General features: G+C 41.9%; 1 protein-coding gene across 1 annotated transcript in view; it reads left to right on the forward strand.

Annotated features, from left to right (window-relative positions):
• The window catches only part of RAD51AP1 (RAD51 associated protein 1), a 393,892-nt gene that overhangs the window by 99,889 nt on the left and 280,109 nt on the right, over nucleotides 1-13,894 (forward strand). The window lies entirely within an intron of this gene.

A 13,894-nucleotide genomic window follows, 5' to 3' on the forward strand; every position in this document is an offset into this window, starting at 1 on the left:
CAAGAAGCTTTACTGGAAAAGCATTCAACTGTAGAAACAGTAAGGTCACTAATCCGAAACAAATAGGCCAGTTGAATACAATTGTAAAAAATCAGCCGCTTTGTACAATACGCCATGTTTGGGGTTGCTCAACATTGGTTTTGTACATTTATTTATCCTGCATCAATACCTTTTCCTTCATGTTTAAAGTTGATTGATTGTTTCATTATAAACCTCTTTTCCTGCTTGGTTATAACTCTCGTTTAGAGCGATACCAGTCTGTCTTCCTTTGCTAAAGTATACCTCTAATCCCTACTGATAAAACCTAGAAACACCCAGTGTAGAGATAACAGCACTACCTGCACCAACTTTGGTGAAAAACGAAATCAACTTTGGAGTAAGCATACTGCATTTACAATAATCAATGGATGAACTTTGCTGGGATGAGAGGCAGTTTGCTCCTTCCCCCCTAGTGTTTAACAGGCTTCCTTGAGCCAACAAGCTGACAAGCTCACCTGGGATGCACCTGTTTCCCTGTGGCGTTCTACTGTGACTTATGAAGATTTGGGCAGCATTTCAGCAACTCCAGATTACTTTACTATGCTCTCTACTACTTCTACTCTCTAATAATGAAGGGCTAAACCCAGAAGCATGTTTCTAAAGATAACCACTACCTGCACCAACTTTAGTATAAAAAAACGACATTAACTTTGAAGTGAGCGTACTGCATTTACTAGAATGCAATAAGGAGAACTGTGCTGGGATGAGAGGCAGTGTTCTCCCTCCCCCTTGTACATTAAAGTATATATTGTTGATAAAGTTAGCAAGATGTTCAAAAAGACCATATTTCAAGATGATGATATAACCAGAGCTTAATCCATTTTCCACTTACAAGCCAAAGATGAATGTCCTGTTTAAGCAGTGTGGTACTAGCATACTTAAATGGATATATGTAGCCTAAGGTTAGCCAAACAGTATTAAAAGGTAATCAAATTTTTAAAAAGGATGATAAAATAACTCTTGAATTTATATTATTATATTGATCCTTAAAAACTACTCACTGCACCTGGTTTTAAGCCTGTGAATGATCCAGTGGAAAAGCTGACAATATTTGTCATTCTTTTCCTCCTAATCGTAAGTCTCATTTTTGTTCTTTAAATTTTTTAAGTCGAACCTAGAGAGCGCTTGCGCTGTCTGGGAGATCTGTTGTATGTACTTTGTGGGGTTTGGAGATCAGCCCCAGGACTTGTCTCCTTCTACTTTTGCTTAGGGACTATTTTTTATTTTCAACTGCCTCTATTTAACTGTCTTGATAGAAAACGACCAGTAGAGGTCAGTAAAATACCAGAATTGCTTTCTGCTTAGGGACTTTCCTTATTTACCTTTCTGGCAGCTGCCTCTATTTAACTGTCTTGATAGAAAACGACCAGCAGGGGTCAGTAAAATACCAGAATCACTTTAGCATTCCCTAGATTCCAGGCCATAGAAACTGGTCTCCCACAAGCACCCGTAAATAATATTTTTTTCAAATCTTGTATTTTCAGTGATATGAACACCGAAGGCCCCAATTTTGTATTAAATACAGAGCTTTCCACTATACCATTTCCTGCTGATAGGCAGTATTTTTCTCCATGTGCTCCCATACCTGGTGTTTTCCGCAGTTTGGTGCTTACTTTCCCTCCATGTTAAAGAACAGTAGATGATTCAGCAACCAAGCTAATGTGCTGCATAGCTAAATACATATAAAGTCCCAAAGACGAGACCAATTGCATTGCAAGTGCTTGTTAATATTGTCATCGTTAAGAGTATGTAGATTCTAGGACACCTCAATGGGCTCTTTTTCTCAAATTAGGACCCACCTTATGTCAGTGAAAATAGTTGGATTCTAGAGGATTGAAGTAAATGGAGACAAGAAATAGATTATTTGTTGTGATAGAGATTGGTTATAAAAGACCTAGGTTCCTAGAAGAGTTCAAGATTAAAATGTTTTAGGAGTACGTTTAGCGTTTTTCTATATACCCTTATTGCTTTCTTGATGTTTATTTGTTTGATTCTTTCAGTTTCTCCCATAACAAAGAATGTACGTTTAGCTCAAATTGTTTTAAAGGACATGATTGTTTCCCCCATGCTATACAGAACCTAGATTTAAACTTGAATCCCTGAAAAGCACTGCTGCTATCCCAATGCAAGCATAACTCCCAATTATCCTTACCCCTTAAAATTACCCCTTAACACCACTGTCTGCCCCAAATAGGCAGAGAGTGGAGTTATAATCCCTCTGCAGCAAAACATGATGGTCCACCTAGGCTGATGTGTGGTGAGGGTGGACCCTTAGTTTCATTCAGTGCCTCTGATCACTTCCTCTGTTCTTGATCTTTTTTATCCTTCCATCAATTACACATATATAATCTTATGAACCACCATAATTCCTAAACTCTATTTTCCTCATGAAAGATATTTAAATAACTACCTTTAGGCTTGAACATGGAAATGAAAATCATTTCCATTAAGGTCACTTAATCTACATGGATGCTCAAGTAATCATTAAGAACTCTGGTGAGACCTAAAAGTGTGTTTCTAGAAATGCTATGTAGTTTTGCAATTAAATAGATACATATTGGGTGTTTCTCTCCCCTGCCTACCAAAAAGTATTCAACACTTTACAGTCTCAAATTTTTTTATATTGTAATCACTGTCAGTGATGCATGCTGAGCTTATAGTTTAATGCATTTGCTTAGAGCACTTGTCTTTGTAGTAAAATCTTTGTATGTATGAACCACAACTACAATTCTGAACATCTTAGTTATATTGCTGTATACCTTGCCTTATCAGCAGACAGTTCTCTTTTGTATATTGTGCCAGAGGTGGCGAGCCAACAGATTAATGGGGCGAGTCAGCCCTGAGCCAAGTCAAGGGTTTGCTTCATATCTTTCCGTGCATGAGCCAAGCCCTGAAATATTTGCTATGTAAATTATAGACTAAACATCGCGTAAAATATGATTGTGTCTCGAAAATTCTAAAAAGTTTATTTCGTTTACGTGTGGGAGCTTTGACATTAAATCCACCACATTATAGCACTAAACTGAGAAGTACTTTACCGAAAGTGATGATTTATAAACATGAACCTTTAGTGAACTAAGGCATGCAATTGCCATGTTAACCCTGTACTAGCCCAAATTATTACAGAGTATTTGTTATGTTAAGGCTTCATTTTTTTCTCTCTGTGCACCTTTCAGCAGTTTGTACATAGCGAGAACTCCACCCAAAGGTATTGGAGCCCTTTATGTAAGCATCCGTTGTTTATAAGGATGAGTGAAATTAAGGGATTTTGAGCGGACATTCAGACTTGAATTGGGTTCGTCTGGTCCAAAGTCCCCAACTCTGTCGCTAACACATCCAGGGTACGGGGTGGGAGGCAAGTAGAAGCCACATGACTGCTCCCGCCATTATGGGTTACAACAGGACCTCGAGCTGAGTCAGAGTCATGCTTCAGGCTCGAGCTTTTAGTAGCTCGCCCACCTCTAAATCATACTGTACACTGTATATTGGCAGCCAAGTTTTTTTTGCTGCATGAGGTTGCGTCTGCTTGTCCAGTGGACAAAATAAACATGAAATCCTGTTCTTAACCCCAAACAATATGTTCTGGGCATTGGGTGATAGGAATTCCCCTTCCTTTCACTGCACCAACCTCAGCTGTCTATAAGGGTAACTCCCTTTCCCATGCAAAATTGCATAGACCTACAACGGTTGTGTCTATTGTTCACAAATAATTGTTCGGAAGCATTCATTCAAAAAATACTTGTAATTTCCAGACTGTTGTGAGTGCTCACATGACTTTATGCACGATACAAAGGACACCGTTACATTTTATTTGGCAAGAGAAAACTGCATGAGTAAATTGTGAAATCCTGAAAATGTCAAAACACAGTGGCTTAAGTTTCCAGACATTCAAACTTGATTCTAGGTGTCACAAATTGGAACTATTAGAAAGTGGTTACTGAGATATTAAAGCAGACACTGGGTACTCATGGACACGGTGCGGCGGGGGGCAGGGGGGAGCCACTGTGGAAAGTATCATGGCTGCGGAAATTGTATCGGCCACAAAGATTGTGTAGTAGCCAGATCACCAGTACGGCATTCAGCGCCCACTCATGCTAATGAAGACTTTTACCCGGCTACTGTAGGCATGGCCTAGTAAGCTTGGCAGGAAGAAGCATGTAGGATAATGGTCAGTCTATAAAACAAGAGTAAAATTAGATCCTTCAACAGCGGTAAAAAAGCATGTGGGTGACTGAGTAGGAATACACTTGGAGCCCCCAGAGAGTTAGTGAAATTTGAAAAGGTAATAATGACAATGGATGACTCTAAAGGTGTGAGATCAAAATTGCATAAACTCTTGTTAAACTCTCCAGGGCCACAGAGACTGGGAGCACCTGGTGCCCAGAGACTCCCAGAGAGAACGTGGTATGGTCTACGGCGAGATCCATTCAGATTTAATAACTTAATCCAACACAGGGAAATCATCCATTAGAATAAGGATGCAATATAATTAGGGCTCCCTGTTTTATGGTACTTATTTTTTGGCCATTTCCGTCTGCATTTATCCATATTTATTTTTGGGCCATTTTATCTGTATTTATCCATATTTATTTTGTGTTTGAGCATAAATAAAGTTGTAAACCTGTATATTTCCATATCTATTTAACTGACAGACGCGCACTAATACTTTGATGTCTGTCGTGTTTTAACTATTTCAGCTGCCAAATATTACACAATACATACACTGGTAGATATTAGCACTATACCACAAATATATGTTAACATATTCCTTTATTTAAAGACATTTCATCCTGTTTTTTAATTTCCCATGCTGTTCATCTGCTCAGCTGCTGGCCTACAATTCATGAAAGAAAGCACAGAGTCACTTAAAAGAAGCACCATTTTCTGTATTTATCCACTTTTAAAGATAAATGCAGACAGAAAACACATTGTATTCTGTCTGTATTTATCTGTAAAAATCCGTAAAAACTGAAAACCGGGAGCCTTAAATATAATCTATCCGTGCATAGGTTGAACAAAATGTATGCATAGTGTCTGAACTGTGATGGAGGTGGTTTGGCAACAAAGGGATCCCATGCACATCTGGTGGGAACGTTGGACAATTTCACTTTCCTAGAAGGAAATGTTGGCTTCAGTGAAAGGCCTGGTACTCCTGCCAGTCCCAAATATCTAAAAATAGTGATAATAGGGATAGAACCAGAAAAATAGGGGCAATAAGAATGGTCCCTGATCTTTCAACTGTTGGTCCCTGCAAAAATAGTGGTAGGACACATGTAGAAACGAAGCTCCCCACATTTATTAAATCTGTGGTATAGCAAAAAGTGGGAAACCATGGCAATGGAAAAGATAGCTAAACATTTAGTTAAATAGATGGACGATTTCTTAGCGATCTAGTGTCTAATGCATGAATATATGGGCAGGGAATTAAGTCCCCGAAATAAGAGTCCTAAATCGGTCCAACTGAGCTCCAACCACACCACTTACAGACTTGAGGAAAAGCCGCTATCTGCGTATACCACTGACCATATGACATGAGAGTATGCGTTACTAGTAAAGATCGTAAGAGACAAATGAGTAACCACTGCAGGACAATGGATGGTAGGCGAGAGAGCATTAGATCAGATCAAGAAGTATTAAAATGTAAAGAGTCTATTGATTGCAATAGAAGGAATGTAACCCACTACTAATTGCAATGTGATGTTTAGACAACAAGAAAAATAATAAAAAAAAATACACCTGCATTGAGTGCACATCCCCTTTGCTCCGTTAGGTGACATTGGAATTAGTTTCTTCACATTTGGTATTCTACTACTGACTGCATCAATCCGGATACAATCTCCTACATAGAGTTCAAGAGAAAGATAGTCACCGTTGTCATGTTCCTGATTTTATTGTGGTCCAGCTATTAAATTTCGCACTTCATAAAAGGAAACCATGACCACTTCAGAAAAAACAGAAGACTGGCAGATGTTTGTCACCTCTCCTGCTAAACTATGCTCTTGTGGCAAGGTTCTGATTGGTCAGACAAACCTATCCGAGATTCTCTCATATGTAGATTATATTGTTCATCCCTGCCCTGAGTCCAAAAATCAAACCACTTTTGGAAACCTTCCCGACATCTCCTCTTCCAGCAGCGACCCTTTCCTGAAGTCATCCATTGGGTTTGACGGAGGTTTCTGGCGCCAATTCGCACCTATGCACCTGGCTTTCCTGGGATAGGTATCTTGGGGACCACAGTATGAACATGGGGCTCTCTAACCTTCTGTCTTTCACAGGGTTTCTTCAGGGTCCACTGGAAAGGGTACCTAATCTTTTAAAATCCAACTGCAACTTGCACAGAGTACGAGGTAGTGTTCACACACTCTCTGTGGGGACCCTATCTACTTACCTTGGGTGGTTCTGTGGGTACCCAGCAATTCTACGTCCACTCGACATTGTCCTGACTCGAGTCGTGATTATTATACCACTTTCTTAGTATATGGTTTGGTCCCCCCTGGGGCCCACTGTGTATTAGTGCTATTTACTGTGATTTCTTGGCTAAGGGATTGTGTACTTTCTGTCTCCGTGTGGAAGATACTGTAACTTACTAGATAGTGTTGCATAATAAATACGTATTTTTATAAATACTTTGTGTGGTTCTGTTTCATTTAATATATACCATAAGATTGCGTTCTGGTAAAACAAGCTGCTTTACACTTCTTCAAGACTGAGCCTGAAGGCTGCTTTCCACAGCTACCACTTGTATAGTTTTCCAAGGTTGTCTGAGACCTCCTAAATCACCATAAGGGTTGTCTGGACTGGTGCAAGGTGTCCACTTACATTAGTGGACATCATATACCAGGCTAGCTTCTCACAGTGGAGATGACAATTGTTCAATTAAAGTTCAGTTCGGCTTGCATTTCTGCATTTCTTGACGTATTACCAGGCCGCTTTTTTTGCACAACATGATTCAGCTTTTGATGGCATCTATGTCTTTGAATAACTTCCTAATACATCTTATGATAAGACAAAGCGTAATTAAGTTAGAAGTGTTTTTGAAGATAACAAAACTTCCTAAAAAGTTGCGATGCAAGGTTTTACTAATCCTAGACTCCGAGGTGTTCCAGTACACAACGCTTTTAGCAGATTGCAAGATGGTAAAAATTGAGGACTTGTTATATCAAAGCCAACATAACTATGATGGGAAGCTAAGGAGTTAAAAAAATTTGGAGACTTTTATAATGGCTCGAATTTAATTTCATTGGACCAAACAACCCAACGATTCGCCAAAGATCATTTGATGCTGCAGCTTAGTTTTAGGCAAATAGTGAGTTTTCTAAACGCAAACTATAAGCAAATAATGAAAGAAGAACCCTGTTTGCTAATTCAACTTTTAGTTAAATAAACTCTTGGGAGTTGGTAATAGGTATAATTCTCTTAAAAAATATTCCAATAAAACAGAAATACCAGAATTTTTAGAGATCTGTTGAGAAACCGACTGTAGGGTAACAGCCGGTGAGTGGCAATATCAATCCGACTATGCCCTCCAAAATCATTATTAGGTTTGAAAGAGGCGAGATTTTGGAGGGCATAGTCGGATTGACAGCTGGGAAGGCTCCGGGCCCGGATGGGATCCCCCCAGACTTGTATAGGTCTGACCCTAGCTTTTGGGCACCCATACTGGAGGCGGTCTTCAATGCAGCTGCAACAGCTGGTTGTCCACAATCATGGGGGGTCTCCACAATTGTTCCGGTCTTCAAGAAGGGGGACAGGGGTAGCCCACTCTGTTATAGGCCAATCTCATTAATAGATTCTATGGTCAAAATAGTAGGTAGAATAGTACTGCAGAGACTGTCGGACTGGGCGTTGGCAAATAACATCATGTCCATCGCTCAGTATGGCTTCTGCGGTGGACGTTCGACTATAACACAGTGCCTTAATCTCTTCCTAATTCTAAGCAAGTACACTGTAGCAAAGAGGGGTACAATCCACCTTGCCTTCATGGACTTGTCCTCTGCTTTCGACTGTGTTCACAGGGGAAAGCTTTGGCAGTCCATGAGGGAAAAGGGTGTTGATAATGGGATTGTTAATTTCCTTGTTGACCTACACAGTAATACTAGTGCCAATGTAAGGTATTCTCAGGATCTGGGTGTAACTAGTAATTTTGACATCAGAAAGGGTGTGCGTCAAGGTTGTATACTTGCCCCCTTTCTTTTTAACTTTTATATTAACGACCTAGATAGCGACCTGCAGAATATTCATGCCGACTGTCCTAGAGTCGGTAGGCGGGGTATTCCTGTTCTTTTATATGCAGATGATGCGGTTTAAATCTCTAGAACTGAGAGGGGACTCCAAGCTCTACTTAATGCTTTTAAACTGTTCATGTCAGACAGAGACTTATTGGTCAACAATTCCAAATCATTCATTATGCAAGTTGGCCAACAGCCAAGTAGAAACTTCTTGTTTAAGCTAGATGATGTAGTGATCCCTGTATCGAAATCATTCTCGTATCTTGGGGTTATTTTCGATAATAAACTTAGTTGGGGTCCACATCTTGTTAAGAAGAAAGGTGAATTGGCCAGGGTGAATGCCTCCATTTTTAGGTCTCGCCTGTCGATGCGCATGCGCATCGAGCAAGCGAGACTATGGGGGCTTATCCACTCTTTGTCCAACTTGCAAGGAATCGTGGCGATTCCTTGCAGTGCCCGTGACTTTTAAGCTCAATGCGCATGCGCATTGAGCTTAAAAGCGCGTGCACATGCCCCCAGCCGCCTGCCTTGCCTACTCTCCCAGCTGGTGCCGCTCCACCCCCTGCGGCATCAAAGGCTTTCACGGCCGGCCGGCCATGCTTTCAGTTTCACGACCGGCCGGCCGTGTGAAGTGCATTTCAAAGCCCGCTCTCCCTGCTCCGCCCCCTGCTCCGGCCGAGACGCATTTCTCCTCCCTCCTCCCCCCTCCTGGGTCAGGTTACCCTGCTTGCCTCCTCTACTCTCCTCCTCCTACTCTCCTCCCCGTCTGTTCCCGCACTCCTCCCACACCCCCGCTCCGCCCCCTCCCCTGCCTGTTATGTCGCGTTCAAAACTTTTACTCCATGCATAATCACGTAATAGTGTAAGAATTACAGAAACAGCTGGCCTGTCACAAGCAGAAAATCTATTTGCGTTTCAGGACTTTGAGCACACGTTTTGCTGGGCGATTTCTTTGAATTTGCATTTTTGTATAGTCTCTTATTGCCGTCCTTCGGGGTACATTATCAGATCGGTACATTATCAGATCTTACAACCTGCTACAAAAGTAAAGAAGCAAACAAAACATGCACTGGAGAGGCTAGAAAAACAAGTACCGACTCAATGACCTCTCCACTTAATAACGTAACCCGAAATGCAATAAAGTGTTTTATATCTTCACCAGACTTGCTTAGAAAGGACCTCAAGCTCACGCACAAGCAGGCTTTCTAATTGGAAGGGAGACTCCCTCCATTTAGACCAATAAAGTGTTCTGTCTCAATTTGTGTTTACTTTCTCCATCAAACGGCAAATCTTCAGGGTATGGTGGCCATCCGAGAAGCTGCCATTCCTCTCGACCGGAAACGCTCTCTTCTGAAATGGCCGCCCCGTTACCCTACCCTGGGGAAGCGTTAGTCCTCTGTCTACTTCTTACGCATCTGCAAAAACTACGAGGCAAGGTACGTCAGAACGCTCTTCGACTCTTGCGTTACAGTGGGTGTTTTGTACAATTAGCGAGGATTAAGGGGTTAAAGGCTGTATTTAAGATCCTTCAGCGCGCCATATTTTAAACTATTGTTTGCATTGTTTTATTTAGCAATGGCAGCGGCTTCTGTTGCCCCGAGGGTGCCGCTCAGGACAACAACGATACTGGATATAAATGAAGCGAAATCTGCCTGCCTTCGATTTGGTTGCTACTCATCTCAAGCGCATTTTTTCTAAAACTTCCTTTAGGAGTTCGGCATCAGTTTTGTCAGCCTTGAGCTCCTGACACATAGAACGGAACAGCCAATCCGCGTTCGTCCAAGGGCATGAAGTGTAGACCGAGCTGTCACGCTATAGACCCCACGCCTCAGGATGGAGATGTCAGTAATGTTTAGATCATACTTTCGCCTGTCAATTTGAGGCGGCGCTCTGGATCGTTTCATACGAAAAAATGAAGCAGGGTTTTCCGCCAAGGCTATTCAACTAACCCTTGTATGGTCCTGACTACACTTATAGAAACATATACATTGGTCTGGCCCAGTCCTACCAAACTGTGACTTTGGACATATATTAGGGTGTTATCAGGGTCAATAGTACTTACTATCGACAGTGGTTGTAATTTAAACAGTCTATAAGCAGTCCTCTGAAGTCATTAGATGTAGCTCACTCACCCTCACCCTCTCACCCTCACTCACCCTCACCCTCACTCACCCTCAACCCCTCACCCTCACTCACCCTCACCCTCACTCACCCTCACTCACGCTCAACCCCTCACCCTCAACCCCTCACCCTCAACCCCTCACCCTCAATCCCTCACCCTCACTCACCCTCACTCACCCACACTCACCCACACTCACCCACACTCACCCACACTCACCCACACTCACCCTCACTCACCCTCACTCACCTTCACCCACCCTCACTCACCTTCACCCACCCTCACTCACCTTCACCCACCCTCACTCACCTTCACCCACCCTCACTCACCTTCACCCACCCTCACTCACCTTCACCCACCCTCACTCACCCTCACCCTCACTCACCCTCAACCCCTCACCCTCACTCACCCTCAACCCCTCACCCTCACTCACCCTCAACCCCTCACCCTCACTCACCCTCAACCCCTCACCCTCACCCTCACTCACCCCCACTCACCCTCAACCCCTCACCCTCAACCCCTCACCCTCACTCACCCTCACTCACCCTCAACCCCTCACCCTCACTCACCCTCAACCCCTCACCCTCACTCACCCTCAACCCCTCACCCTCAATCCCTCACCCTCACTCACCCTCACCCTCACTCACCCACACTCACCCACACTCACCCACACTCACCCACACTCACCCTCACTCACACTCACACACCCTCACTCACCCTCACCCACCTTCACCCTCACTCACCTTCACTCACCCTCACTCACCCTCACCCTCACTCACCCTCAACCCCTCACCCTCACTCACCCTCAACCCCTCACCCACCCTCAACCCCTCACCCTCACTCACCCTCAACCCCTCACTCACCCTCACTCTCACTCAACCCCTCACCCCCTCACCCTCACTCTCACTCAACCCCTCACCCCCTCACCCTCACTCACCCTCAACCCCTCACCCTCTCACCCCCTCACCCTCCCTCACTCACTCACCCTCACTCACTCACTCACCCTCACTCACCCTCACTCACTCACTCACCCTCACTCACCCTCACTCACTCACCCTCACTCACCCTCACTCACCCTCACTCACCCTCACTCACCCTCACTCACCCTCACTCACCCTCACTCACCCTCACTCACCCTCACTCACCCTCACCTTCACTCACCCTCACTCACCCTCACTCAGCGCAACCACAGCATCTTCACTAAATATATTTAATAAACTTTAAGCTATTGGCAATATAAAATAAAATCCATTTTATTTACGTATTAATTATTAATTGTTTTTTAAAGCCATTGATTTTTTTAATATCAATACATATAAGTCACATATAAGTCCCGTTAATACAAAACATGTTGCTTTACAAATGCTAGAGGTGTCACATTTACAAAAATTATAACTATTGGCTTTGTAAAGAAGAAAGCTATTAATTTAGCTATTTAGAAAAAACAACACATAAATAAAAAACAAAAAAATAAATAACACCTATAGCTCAAACTTTCCTATTGCGAGACCTATTGCATTTCCAATGCAATAGGTCTCGGAGAATTTGAGTTAGAGCTTTTAGAAATGTTTATGGCTTTTTTTTTTTTAATTCTTTAGCATTGGCTACAGGAAACAAAAATGCTAAAGATTTACAAAAAAACCCATAAACAATTCTAAAAGCACTAACTCTAATGCTGCGAGACCTATTGCATTTCTAATGCTTGTTAACTTTGCGGCAAAACTGGGGAAAAAACCTACTAGTGCCATGATGAAACTTTACAATGCGAAATCAGTGGCTACTGCTGTTTATGGCAGTGAACTGTGGGGATTTGTCGTGGGGGAGCAGTTACAGACTGTTGAAAATTCTTTCATGAAGCGTCTCTTGTGTTTCCCAGTTGGAACTTCTAACTTTGCTGTACATGCAGAGCTGGGGGCACAATATTTAAATGACATTTTTTCTTTACGCCCGCTGACTTGTTGGCTAAACTTGTGGCTAAATGTGGACATTCCATTGACTCATTTGATCATGAAAGACTTTTTGTCCCAGGATAAGGCAATGGGCACCCCATGGGTAAATTACTTGAAATCTAGTTTCTCCAGGCTCGGGCATTGGATTTGTTTGAACATCCGAGCAGGATTGTAAAAGGGGATGTGGAGGTGATTAAACGGGCTTTCTTCATGGACAGGAATATGCAAAGGGAAGGTGTGGAGCTTCAAAAACCAACTGTAAGAAAATCTGGAATGCTAAAATCATGTGAATCAATGGAGCCATATTTGACTGGCTCATTGACTTCACATGAGAAGTTCTTGCTAACAAGGTTTAGGCTAAATCTTTACCATCATCTGCTGATTAGACCAAAAAGTGACATTTTTAATACATTTGCAGCACCCTGTGGCTGCGACGGAAAGTCTCCACAGGATATGCTGCATTTTATATTTTTATGTAGATTTTATGATTACCCACGCAAACGCTATTTGGTTCTCTTTTAAAAAAACTTAATTTTAATCATATCAGACCAGCCCTTATGTACCTACAACTTTTGCATAAGGACAGCATTCTTCAAGTTACTGAATTTTTAAAGCTATGTTTAAAGATGAGAAACTGTTTGGATCAGTGATGGTCCTCTCTGTTGATTTATTTCTCTCATGAATTTACTTATTGTATGTAAATAACTGACCCTCGTACTTTCTGCACTTTACTGTTTACTTTTATATATTGAATTTTTAATCTGCCTTGTTGCATATGTGCTTTTATGGTTTGAATCAAAACCGAAATAAAGTCTCTATTGAATTGAGTGGCAATATCTCTACAAGCTGGGGCATGAATCACTTAGAGCAGCAAATTTTTAAATAATGTCATTCTTATCAAAGTTGCTAGCGTATTATACACCTCATATGCTGCATCGGATGTTTCCATCTCTACTCAATCAATGTTTCCGATGTATGGCAAGGAATAAAAGCGATTGGGTTCATGTTTTTTTAACATGTCCTAGGCTACATCGGTTCTGAGAGAAGGTCTTTCTCGAAATCAATGGTGTTCAAGCAACAATACTACTAGAGCTTACACTAGTTTTATTTGGCTCATCCCATTTGGTGAGCAAAATTAATAAATTCTCTCAATATTTTATCTCGATAGCAGTGGCCCGTTCTTTAATTTTGCAATGCTGGAAAACAACTAATGTTCCTACTTTTACATTATAGGAAGCAAAAATGAGTGGGACTAACCTTTTTTAAGAAGCTTATACAAGGCGAAAAGGGGCCCTCCCGAGGTTCTTAGCAATTTGGGGTGTTGGAAGGATTCTGAAGTGCCCCTTGAGGATACATGTCTTCATCGGACTTTAGTAGTGATGCATTCCAGCTATTTGACTACTATTTAACATAGGCAGCTCTTATTTGATTAAATGTATAGCTTATTCTCTACATTTTTTTTAGGGTTGTTATACCATTTCTAATATTCTTGTTTGGGGTAATAAGAAATAGAAAATGGAGCTTTGAACCATAGTTTGTGTTGATGCTATTGTTGAGTA

The sequence above is a fragment of the Lissotriton helveticus genome, chromosome 1_1 (genome assembly GCF_964261635.1).
Source record: "Lissotriton helveticus chromosome 1_1, aLisHel1.1, whole genome shotgun sequence".
NCBI lineage: Eukaryota > Metazoa > Chordata > Amphibia > Caudata > Salamandridae > Lissotriton > Lissotriton helveticus.